Here is a 13,010-nt window from a genome sequence, read left to right on the forward strand (position 1 = left end):
TTGACAAAGTGGACAGCCAATAAATGTGCATTATTGGTAGGCCAGGCGGAAAGCTACTACATAGAAAGCTTAACTTCTGAGATGAGACGTTTGTTAGGGTTGAGAAAAGGAAAAGGGACATACTGTTTTCACTCAGGTGTTTTCCTTCCTGTGACTTTTAAAGGCAGACAGAATGGGAGGCCGGCCTCTGTGGCAGCCAGCTAAGACCTTTCTTCAGCTGCCCTATCCTTGCACTGATATTTAGATCTGGCAAGATGAAAACATGGATCATTTACAATCAGGATGCTATGTCTTCAGCCCCTTAAATTCTTAGGTCCCCAAACACAGTAGGAGATCTGTTGATGAGCTTTCTGCTGAGTTGGGAAGGAAATGAACACAACTGGAGAGTGCTGCAGTATCTCCACCACAGTATCATGATTGTGTTCTCTTAGGGTAAAAAAGGACCAATCACCAAACACGGGGTTGTGATGGCCAAAACTACTCTATTTGGATGGGGCAACGCTCAGCCTGGGGTTGGAAGAGCTATAAGTTTCCGTCCGAGTCCCAAAGAGACAGGGTCTTTTCCTGAGGAAATAGGGGGCAACTGAGGTACTTGGCTCTCTAAAGCTACACATTTCTCAGAAGAATCTCTGTATAATACAACCAGAGCTAAGCCTTGCTCTAAATAAGTAATGGATATTTTAGAAACTGTTCCAAATGTTCTCATCCACTGCACCAAGCCTTCGTTCTGTAAGCAGCATGTTTTGGAACGACATAAGAAACCTTAAAAAAGTGTTGGTGTTTTAATTCATATTTTGACACTTTCGAAATTTTCTGCAGAGAGTAATTATGTACATGTTCCTGTTAAAACAGATACACAGTCTTGTGCTTCACATAGTAAAAGTAGTAATGAGGATCATCCTGACCAAAATAGAAAATATCTCTAGCAAGAGGCATTTGCATAATGGGAAAGATGAGTCTCTCGCAGCTCGTTCATTGTGCTGCTGCTTCTTTTTCTTCTTCATCTTCCTCTTCCTCTTCCTCCTCCTCTCCCTTCTCCTCTTCCTCCTCCTACTCCTCCTCCTCTTCCTCCTCCTCCTCCTCCTCCTCCTCCTTGTCCTCATCCTTTCTGCATCATTTGTAAGAAGATTATACCCAGATGTTTTTTTTTCTTTCCTGCACTCATTGAACTCTCTAACTCAACCCTGTTCATTTCCCCTCAGGAGGTCTACAGTGCATTCAGACATCACTAGGATGTGTGGAGAACCTTTGTCTTGTGCAAAGCACACAATTGTTTACAAGCCTTCAGCAAATGCATTCTAAGGCCTATTCTACTGCAGGAATATATATACTGGCCATACATGGTATCTGTGTGGTAGTCTGTCGTGTCCTTCAAATAGCACTCCCTGTATTCAGCCAGGCTTCCTCATTACATTTCACTTCACTTGCTGTGTTTCTAACCTGTCTGAGACCAAACAGTAGAACTAAGTGTTACTACTATGCAATTAAGAGATTACTTAATACTCCCTTGCTGCCAAGCCTATAGCTTCATTCGCAATTGTTATTTTATCATGATGTGTAGATTTTAATCAATGCCTTCTTATTCATTAGTGGTTTGGGGGACATTTGGTTTGTGTTTGGAGAAAATGGACTATATCTTTATTTAATCTGTGAAGGGAAGTTATAAGCTCTGGATATTTTTATAAATGGTGTACAGCATGTAGACACAGCTTCTGATTTTCATAGCACAGGTGTGTTTTCAAATTTTACTGGTGACCACCTTCCCAAAGCATTTTATTTGCAATAAATATGATTGTCACCTAATTACGGCTCTTTCCAAAGCTCTTGTTTTGTGGTTCACTCTAGTTTTTAAGGATTTGTATAATTTGGAGCATCTTTCCAATAATGATATATAAAAATGAAATCAGTGACAGAATATAAATTGCTTTTTAATAACATGTATTTGCTGATGGATGCAAGGTCATTTTACAAGGATATCTGCATGTAACACTGATGGGTGATAAGGGAGATTCTGTCTGACCAGTCTGTACAAGGGCTACATCAAAAGCATGGCAGGAGGCATTGCTTATTTGTGTCACCTTAAGGAGAACCATGCAGAAGCATGAAGGTGATGGTCACCAATGTGCCCCTTCTCTAGGATGGAGTTGGGTGTCTGTTACTTTTCAAGAGTGAATAATCCATACAGGACAAAAGATACTCCTTTAGTAGAGGCTGAGCAGAGCTCATACAGTGTGTGACACTCATGTCAACCTGTGTGAGCATGCAAGCCCTTATATCTCAGAGAGGGAGAACTACAGCATGGGTCCTCAGTACCTCAGACCTGCTCGGCCCACCACATGGCATCATGCTTGGGATCCTTTTGGAATTTTGGAAACTTTAGAAAATAAGTTTGTGTCTAGATCATTTGTAATCAGCATGGAACTAGCCCTCATTTTGCTAATCCAGTAATATTTTAAGTCCCAAAATTGAAACATAAGTGTTGACAATATAAGTTATCTTTTGATATGAAAACACAAGGGTTAGGCTGACATTGGGGTTTAATGATATTTTAATTTCACATTTACCCAAGATCTAGTGAATTGAACAAAGTTTCCTGTTTAACGACTACTGAGATTTGTGAAGGGCCTTCCTCATACTGATGTGAAGCTCTGTACTTAAGTGTGTGAGTCCCATTGTTGGATAGATCATTGCAGTTCTCTTCTCTAGTTTGGCATTTGCTTTCTTGAACTCTTAATGGGACTTTGTAACAAACACAAATTCCATTTTTCAACATCACTCTTCATTTCTGGTTTCCTTAACACCTTCCATGCCTCAAAATGTTTGGCATGTTCCACGTTTATCAACTTATTTTCATTTTAAAAGCCTTGTGTGTTCATATCATGACTTAGCTCTGGAATGCATTTGAGCTGATGTCCTCTACAATATCAAACAATAATCAAAATTCATTTTTTCTAGAAATCACAGTTGATTAAATAATGTTGAATAAGCTGCTGATCATGTCCTCCTCTGCACTGAGGTGTCATTTGTTGTAAATTTAGTGACCATTTTTGTGTTCATTTGTTTCTGAACTCTGGTCTGGTTAATTAGCTTATTTGTAGTATTTTGGCAATACCACACTCTCTTAATTATCACAGCTCCATATAACCAGTTCCACCATCTAAATAGTATTCATCCAGTTTTGTTTTTCTTCTATTTAATTGTCCTGACTACATTGGGCATGGTAGCATAGTAGCAAGGCTGAAGTTAGCCTGGGCTAAATGGAGAGATCATATGAGAGAGAGAAAGAGAGAGAGAGAGAGATTAGCTTAAATGCATATATACACTATATATGAAGAAGCACATGTAGAATCCACACTCCATACAACACACAGTGAGTTTAATTGCATCTGAGGTAATTCTGACATCTAATTTCAGCTGAATTGGCATCTTCTAGTTCATCAACATGGTTTAGTCTTCAATTTAATTAGAAATCCTCTGATAATTTTTAGTGGTATGAGGCAGTTTCCTTGAGCTCCACTATAGTGCTGAGCAGATGTAATGATAAGTAGGCATCTTTGACTCATTCCTTTTTAATTAATTGATAAATTAACTAATTTACTTCACCTCAAAAATGGCAGTTTCCCCTCCCCCCTTTCCTCCCAGTTTCTCTCCTCCCCTCTCTATCCTCCAGTTAATCTCAGAAAGAAACATTGTTATAAGTTAATAATAAATATTGTTAACAGTTGGAGTATCCTTGGCCCAGGGAGTGGAACTATTAGAAGGTGTGGCCTTGTTGGAGTAGGTGTGCTACTGTGGGTGTGGGCTTTAAGACCCTCATCCTAGCTGCCTGGAAGCCAATATCTGCTAGCAGACTCCAGATGAAGATGTAGAACTCCCAGCTCCTCCTGCACCATGCCTACCTGGGTGCTGCCATTTTTCTGCTGTGATGATAATGGACTGAACCTCTGAACCTGTAAGCCAGCCCCAATTAAATGCTGTCCTTATAAGAGTTGCCTTGGTCATGGTTTCTGTTCATAGCAATGAAACCCTAGGACAAGTATAAAATGATTATTAGCCATAAGGTATAATGCAGTTTATTGAGACCTTTAGTAGACCAGAAAACTGTTCCATTTCTAGGTTACTTAGTTTTATTTTTTTATAAGCGGGTATTTAACTTCATCAAATATTGTCTAGTTCTATTAGGATGATTGTAATTGTTCTCCTTTATTCTTTACTGTGTAAACTTTTATTACAATGATCCTTATGGAAATTCATTGCTTGACTATAACATTATTTATATAATGGAAATATGGAAAAGTGTGCTAATTATACTAGTATCATTCAATGAGTTTAAAGTAAACTTCATATACTAGTACCCAATTGATCAATAGAACTAATAATTAAGCAGGCCTTCCTTCGCATGCTTCTTCCAAGGTATGTGAATTTCTGTTGTTATGATTAAGTTAAAAATGACCAGACTCCCAAACACCACAGCTCAGATTTCCCTTACCAAGAGGACTTAACATCGAGAGAGTACACAGAATGGAAGTTGGCAAATCTCCACACGAGTCCCAGATCTTACCATAGGCTGTAGGAGCACTTCTGGGGCGGCACCAAGACAGTGAAGCATGTACTCATACTGCCCATCCTTCCCATAGTCCTACGCCCATGTGGTGTTTTACAGCTTTTGGTTCTTTAAAAAGATACCTGGCCAACAAATGTGAAATAAACAAAGGAAGTGGTCACTCTTGAAACTACCATCAACTTAAAACAAATCTATGGGGGGAGGGTGGCCAATTCCAGAAATCCTGACCCTTGTCACAAATTGTTAATACAGAAAGAGTGGGCATGACCAGCAGGATGCAAATACTCCTCACTAAGTAATGCTGGCAAAAAAGCAGGACACTTGGAGGTTTTGAATGTTGTAATCACAGTAATGTTGCTTACACCATAACTTGTTGATGTTTTATGTAAAATTTGTAAAGAAGTAGAAAAAAATCATTGCTTTTTTCATTGATCACTAGGTCCAGCTTGCATGTTGTAAAATACATGGTGAATACTGCAACTCCACGTTGCTATATCAAATGATGAGAACTGCCTACATTTTATCAGACTTTTTCAAACATATTCAAAGAAGAAATTGATTATAATTTACTCTCTTGTGCTGTCATGATGTTTTGATATTTTAAATCTGATAACTTCACAAATGTGATGGGAAATTAGTCATTCTTTTTTCCCATTCTTATAAAGGGTTTATGAAAAGTGCATGATGCATGCTTTTTAACCATTCAAAAGAATTCCCCAAAAAAGCTATTTGAGCCTAGAGATTATTTATTAGTAAGTATCTATTGCTGAATTAATTGCTAGTTAACTTCTTCGATAGGTTTATGGTTTAAGATTTTTGTACACTATTAGTTTTTCTTGGGATCTGTCTTTTCACTTCATAGAATGAATGAAATGTGGAATAACTTGCCCAGAGTTTTAATATGCTTTTCTATAATGAAGACCCTCTTTAGGCAGCTAAAAAAAAAAAAAACCACTGGTCTTACTCACCCATGGGCTTTATATGCTGCAATACAATGTGTAAGGCACAATGTGACCACTGGCGTGGTAGTGGCATACGATTATGGAGGTAACCAACTGTGTTCTGACTGGATCTCTGAGACTTACTCCCCTAGAGGGATCTCATAACTGGCTCTGTGAGCTTGAGCAAACTCCATGGCTTATGGAAGTCATGGGACCTAGGGGTCAACCTGTTGCTTCTGTTTCTACTGAAAGGGCATGTTCTCAGGCTGACTTCTAAATAGTTTGTTTAAACTGGCAGACTGGAGATGCTCTCACCCTTGGTCATTGACACTTCTCTTAACAGTGAACAGCTCATTCCTGTTTCATCAAGGTGCTGGTGTTAAACTGTTGAGAGTGAGAGCTCAACCCATAATAGGACATTATATCGCTCTTCTATAGTGTTCTTTATAATGTTCAGTGAACTATATGGAAAAAATGGTAGAAAGAGTAAAAGATAAGGCAACAGAAAAGTGGGACAGCCAACTTTTGCATGAGTTGTAGGGAATAAATGCAAGTCCCCATGCTTTGGTGGCAAGCACTTTACCAACTCATATTTTTCTTTTATTCTACATGTTTATGTATGCATTATGTAAAGATATATGCATATTATCTTAGTTAGGGTTTCCATTGTTGTGAGCAGACACCACAACCAAGGCAACTCTTACAAATAGACAACATTTAATTGGAGCCAACTTACAATTTCAGAGGTTCAGTCTATTACCATCATGGTGGGAAGCACGGCAGCCTGCAGGCTGACTTGGTGGAGGAGAAAGAGCCAAGAGTTCTGCATCTTAGTTCACAGGCAACCAGGAGGAAGATCGCTCTTCTCTACTGGGTGGAGCTTGAGCATAGGACCACAAAGCCCTCCCCGCAGTGACAAACTTCCTCTAACAAGGCCAGACCTCCTAATACTGCCAATTCCCAGGAGCCAAGTATATTCAAACTGCAACGCATGTGGAGGCCCAAGGTCAAGATCAGGAGTCTTTAACCATTTTCTGAGCCGGGATCCTCAACTAGACCCAGAGTTCACTGAACAGAGGTCGTCTAGCTAGCCAGCTTACTCCAGGGCTCATCTTCCTGTCACACTTTCTAATTGCAGGAATTCAAGGTGAGTTCAAACATGCCCACATTAGTGTGGGTTATGGGGATCCAGACCTCGTTTCCTGCTTGCTGCTTATGCTGTGACTGCTAAGCCATGGTCCCAGATCAACATGTCCTCTTTTCCAATATCCCTTTAGTAGACACCCTCGATATTATAAGATGTGTCTATGTCCTATCTTTTCCTGTCTGAAAACAGTTTCCCATTGCTTTCATTTTATTATATGTATGTTTTTTCAAACAATGTATTTTCATTATGTTTTCCCCATCTCCAGCTCCCTTCAGAATCTCCCTAACTCCAACTCCCTCCAAGATTTTCCCTAACTCCCTCTCCACCAAACTTCATTTTCTTCTCTCTCTCTCTCAAACCAAAAAATGAAAATCAAAGCCAACAAAACATAAGACAAAAACTAACAAAACAGAACTTAACAAGCCCCACCCCTCAGCCCCACAAACGGAGAATCTGTTTTGTTTTGTGCAGCTATACTTGAGCAATGGGGCTTGGCTTGGAGTGTGGTTGGATAAACACAGTGGCGCTTCATGGGAGGAAACTGGTTTCCCTTTCCCAGTGGGTACAAAGCACAGAAAGATTCTTGGGATGAAGTCATCATTAATTCCTTCCCCTCCAGGCTGGGAATCTATACAGAAGAGGAATCAGGAAGATTGTAAGATCCTAGGGTGGTGGACGCCACCAAGGAAACAGTATCTTTTAGACACAACAGGGCTGGTACACATACAACGTCGTGGAGACCAAGGTAATCCACAGGGTCTACACAGGTTCAAACCAGACAAAATTACAGCCCTGAGAAGGAGAAATGGACACAAAGGTTCCTGTTTCTTTTAAAGTGCATTTTTAGCTTAGTTTTGTCCTTCCTTCCTTCCTTCCTTCCTTCCTTCAATTTTTAAATATACATTTTAATTTAAAAAGAATTACATCACTTCTCCCCTCCATCCCTCCTAGTGACCCTCCCTATAACTCTCCCCATGCCTTCTGTCAAGTCAATATCCTCCTTTCTATTCTTATTGTTACATATGTATGTGGATATCTATATATGCACACACACATATATACACACAACTTACTGTGTCCATCTTCACTGGTTATGTGTATATGGTTTGAAGGCTGATGGCTCTGCAATGGACAAACAATGTGAAGCTGTTTCTCCTTCTCTCTATGGTCGCTAGTTGCCTAGAGATTTTTGTTTAAGGGTGGGGCCTACAGAATTTCCCACTTCCATGTTACAATGTCCACTGAGATGGCCATTGTTCCAGTCTTGTTTATGCAGCCATTTCTAGGAAAGACTGTTTCACAGCAGACTTCTTAAACTCTTGCTCTTCCAAATTCTCCACCCCCTTTTCCACGATTTTCCCTGAATTGTAGATGCAAGAGCTGTAATGGAGATGTATTGAATGGCGTGGAACTCCCATGATGCACTGACCGTTGCCTTGTGCCTGGTTGTAGTTTCTTTCGATGCTTTCCATTTCCTGTAAAGGGAGGCTTCCCCGATGAAGGGTAGTAGCTACACTTACCTATGAGTATAAGGATGAGGTTGAGAATGTAGTAAGAATCATGCTAGCCTAGCAAAATGGTGGTAGCAGATTCTTTTCTAAGGCCCATGACCTCAGTAGCTATGGAAGATGGCTTGGTTTCTAGTATCAGATATATTTCTCCTTTTTTTTTTTTTGAGTGAGCCTAATATCCAATTAGACACCAGCACATGCACGCAGTTATTGCACTGCAAGAGATATTAACCATGTTAGACATGGTCATTCTTAGGTGTTGCCGCTGGATAAGACAGATTAACTGCTTCCCTCTCCTGGTTGTTTGGATAATATTTTTTACTACCCTAACCACTAGGCAAAAAGACAGAGGCTCCCATCAGGTCAAAGACAGCTTGAATTATCAGAGTCCTGTGCTGAAGTATCCAGTGTTTTCAGCACTAGAGGCCCACTCTAGTGTTTTCAGCTCCTGAGAGGCAACCAGTGACTCTAACCTTAGTCTATATTGTTGACTTGGTCTACATTGACCACCCATTCAAAAGGAAGCTTTTCATGCTTGATACTAGGGTTTTTCTTAGTCTATGCTTTTTGGGGGAACATTGTCAGCCCAACTGGTATAACTTCCTATAAGACACCACACACACACACACACACACACACACACACACACACACACACACACACGTAATTATAACTACTTTAGGTGAATGTAAAAACACCTCCCTGAGGCTCCTTGGTGCTATCTGTCACTCAGCCTTCCTCTGTCCTTACTTCCTTCCTGCCTCCCCAGTTGGAACCCCCATCTCTGCTTGTTCCATTTCTTACTTCATAACACCCATATTCTGCTATTCCCCTCTCAAGCCCACCCTACTCTTGTTGGCTCCTTTTATATTTTCTTGGTTTCTATGGTTACACCATGCTCTGTGTTTGCTCCCGAGGATTTGCAGCTCAGAACTGCAGTTGAGAGAGAACATGCGGCATTTGTGATTCTGGGTCTGTGCCATCTCACTCAATATAGTATAATATCTTTGAGATCCATCTATGTCCCTGAAAATTTCATGACTCTATTGTTCTTTTCAGCTGAACAGTATCCCATTGTGCTTATGTACCATGTTTTCATTATCTGTTCGTGTATTGAAGGGTTTAGGTTACTTCCAATCCCCTGGCCATTGTAAATATGGCAGCTATGAATAGGGCTGAGCAAATGCCTGTGGTGTAGGATGGTGAGTCATTGAGCATATATCAAGGAGTGGTTTACTTTTCATTTTATGTGTACCCTGCTTACTGATTTCCAGAGTGGCTGAACCAATTGCATTCTCAGTGACAGTGAACCAGGTTCCCTTTCCCCTCGGCCACCCTGGAGTTGGTTGTCCATTATTTGGTTGATCTGAGCCATTCTGACTCTGCATAGGTGAAAGCTCAGTGTCCCTTTAATTTGCATTTCCCTAATTGCTAAGCATGCTGAATACACATTTCCAATTGGATTATTTGCTTCCTGGACTCTGTATTTTTGAGTTCTTAGCATATTGAATATTAATCCTTTGTAGGACATGTAGCTGGCAAAGATTCTCTCTCATTCTGTGAGTGCCTTCTGCACTCTGTTGTCTCTTTAGCTGTGTAGAAGCATTCCCTATCTGCCCAACAGATAAAACTGAGCTTTAGATAAAACTGAGCACTGAGATCCCAGCTGCCAATTGTCCTTAATTCTTGGGCAAATTAAGTCCTACTCAGGACTGAAGTATCCACACTTTGGTCTTTCTGAGCTTCTGGGCTAATATCCACTTATCAGTGAGTGTATAACATGTGTGTTCTTTTGTGATTGTTTTGTGCAATCCTCACTCAAGATGATATTTTCTAGTTCCACCCATTTGCCTAAGAATTTCATAAATTCATTGTTTTTAATAGCTGAGTAGTACTCCATTGTGTAGATGTACTACATTTTCTGTATCCATTTCTCTATAGAGGGACATCTGGGTTGTTTCCAGTTTCTGGTTATTATAAGTAAGGCTTCTATGAACATAGTGGAGCATATATCCTTATTAGATGTTGGAGAATCTTCTGGGTATATATACACAGGAGTGGTATTGCTGGGTCCTCTGGTAGTACTATGTCCAATTTTCTTAGAAACCACCAACCTGATTTCCAGAGTGGTTGTACCAGCTTGCAGTCCCACCAGCAATGAAGGTGTATTCCTCTTTCTCCACGACCTCTCCAGCATCTGCTGTCACTGTCACCTGAGTTTTTTATCTTAGCCACTCTGACTGGTATGAGGTGGAATCTCAGAGTTGTTTTGATTTGCATTTCCCTTATGACTAAGGATGTTGAACATTTCTTTAGGTGTCATTCGGTATTCCTCAGTTGAGAGTTCTGGGTGGCCTTGCATTTGGAGCATAGATGTTCAAAATTGAGAGTTCTTCTTGGTAGATTTTTCCTTCACCCAGTATGAAGTGTCCTTCTTTATCTTCTTTGATGACTTTTGGTTGAAAGTCGATTTTATCTGATATGAGAGGGGCTACTCCCACTTGTTTCTTGAGACCATTTGCTTGGAAAATTCTTTTCCAGCCCTCTGAGGTAGTGTCTGTCTTTGTCACTGAGGTACATTTCCTATTTGCAGCAAAATGCTGGGTCCTGTTTATGTATCCAGTCTGTTAATCTACATCTTTTTATTGGGGAATTGAGTCCATTGATGTTAAGAGATATTAAGGAATAGTGATTGTTGCTCCCTGTTATTATTTATGCTATTTTTATGTTTGTGTGGTTATCTTTTATTGGGTTTGTTGAAAGATTGCTTTCTTGCTTTTTCTAGGGTGTAGTTTCCCACCTTGTATTGGAGTTTTCCATCTATTATCCTTTATAGGGCTGGATTTGTAGAAAGACATTGTGTAAATTTGGTTTTGTCATGGAATATCTTGGTTTCTCCACCTATGATAGTTGAGAGTTTTGCTGGGTATAGTAGTCTGGGCTGGCATTTGTGTTCTCTTAAGGTTTGTATGAAGTCTTCCCAGGATCACCTAGCTTTCATAGTATCTGGTGAGAAGTCTGGTGTGATTCTGATAGGTCTGCCTTTGTATGTTATGTGACCTTTTCCCTTACTGCTTTTAATATTCTTTCTTTCTTTAGTGTATTTGGTGTTTTGATTATTATGTGATGGGAGGAATTTCTTTTCTAGTCCAGTCTATTTGGAGTTCTGTAGGCTTCTTGTGTGTTCATGGGCATCTCTTTCTTTAGATTAAGAAAGTTTTTTTTCTATAATTTTGTTGAAGATATTTACTGGCCCTTTAAGTTGGGAATCTTCACTCTCTTCTATAACTATTATCCTTAGGTTTGGTCTTCTCTTTGTGTCCTGGATTTCCTGAATGTTTTGGGTTAGGATCTGTTTGCATTTTGCATTTTCTTTGACTGTTTTGTCAATGTTTTCTATGATATCTCCTACACCTGAGATTCTTCTATCTCTTGTATTCTGTTGGTGATGTTTGCATCTATGACTCCTGGTCTCTTTCCTAGGTCTATCTCCAGTGTTGTCTCCCTTTGTGATTTCTTTATTGTTTCTATTTCCATTTTCAGATCCTGAATGGCTTTGTTCAGTTTCTTCACCTGTTTGGTTGTGTTTTTCTATAATTCTTTAAGGGATTTTTGTGTTTCCTCTTTAATGTCTTCTACCTGCTTACCTGTGTTGTCTTGTATTTCTTTAAGGGAGTTATTTATGTCCTTCTTAAATTCCTCTATCATCATCAAGAGATGCGGTTTTAAATTAGATTCTTGCTTTTCTGATGTGTTGGGGTAACCAAGGTTCACTGTGGTGGGAGAACTGGATTCTGATGATGCCAACTAGTCTTGGTTTCTGTTGCTTATGTTCTTGTGCTTCCCTTTCAGCATCTTGTTATCTCTGGTGTTAGCTGGTCTTGCTTTCTCTGACTTTGACTTGTCCCTCCAGCAAGCCTGTGTGTCAGTACTCCTGGCAACCAGTTCTCTCTGGGTATTTGGGTATGGAGAGCTGTGGTACAGGGTTAGCTCTGTGATGCAGACCGAGAGCAGAAGGATCTTGTCCCCAGCTGATCCTTGGTTCCTGTGTCCTGATAAAGGGGATAACATTTTAAATGTAAATAAAGAAAATATCCAATAAAAAAGTTTAAAAAGGGAAAGAAATGTATAAGTCATCATTTGATCCTCACAAGAAAAGAGATGTAAAATCTGATGCTTAGAAAGGAGGAACAGAAAGAGAGAAGAATCCTGATATGTAAGGGTCAGCTAACATGCTTTGTGCAGTGTTGATAGGATACAGTGTCTCAAAAAAGGAAAAGAGTGAGTGTGGAGTCCCAGTAAGCTTCACAGCCAGCTGTAAAAGACTCTGAAGAGAGACAAGGGTGAGGCTTGGTTCAGCACAACTTAGCCACACTAGACTCTGAAGAGAGACAGGAGTGAGGCTTGGTTCAGCACAACTTAGCCACACTAGACTCTGAAGAGAGGCAGGGGTGAGGCTTGGTTCAGCACAACTCAGCCACACTAGACTCTGAAGAGAGACAAGGGTGGGGCTTGGTTCAGCACAACCCAGCCACACTAGACTCTGAAGAGAGACAAGGGTGAGGCTTAGTTCAGCACAACTTAGCCACACTAGACTCTGAAGAGAGGCAGGGGTGAGGCTTGGTTCAGCACAACTTAGCCACACTAGACTCTGAAGAGAGGCAGGGGTGAGGCTTGGTTCAGCACAACTTAGCCACACTAGACTCTGAAGAGAGACAGGGGTGAGGCTTGGTTCAGCACAACTTAGCCACACTAGACTCTGAAGAGAGACGGGTGAGCCTTGGTTCAGCACAACTCAGCCACACTAGACTCTGAAGAGAGACAGGGGTGAGGCTTGGTTCAGCACA

At 40.4% G+C, this 13,010-nt stretch overlaps 1 protein-coding gene across 3 annotated transcripts in view; it reads left to right on the plus strand.

Moving 5' to 3' along the window:
* The window catches only part of L3mbtl4 (L3MBTL histone methyl-lysine binding protein 4), a 472,751-nt gene that overhangs the window by 335,755 nt on the left and 123,986 nt on the right, over positions 1-13,010 (plus strand). The window lies entirely within an intron of this gene.

Source organism: Mastomys coucha, unplaced genomic scaffold (assembly GCF_008632895.1).
Source record: "Mastomys coucha isolate ucsf_1 unplaced genomic scaffold, UCSF_Mcou_1 pScaffold14, whole genome shotgun sequence".
Taxonomy (NCBI): domain Eukaryota; kingdom Metazoa; phylum Chordata; class Mammalia; order Rodentia; family Muridae; genus Mastomys; species Mastomys coucha.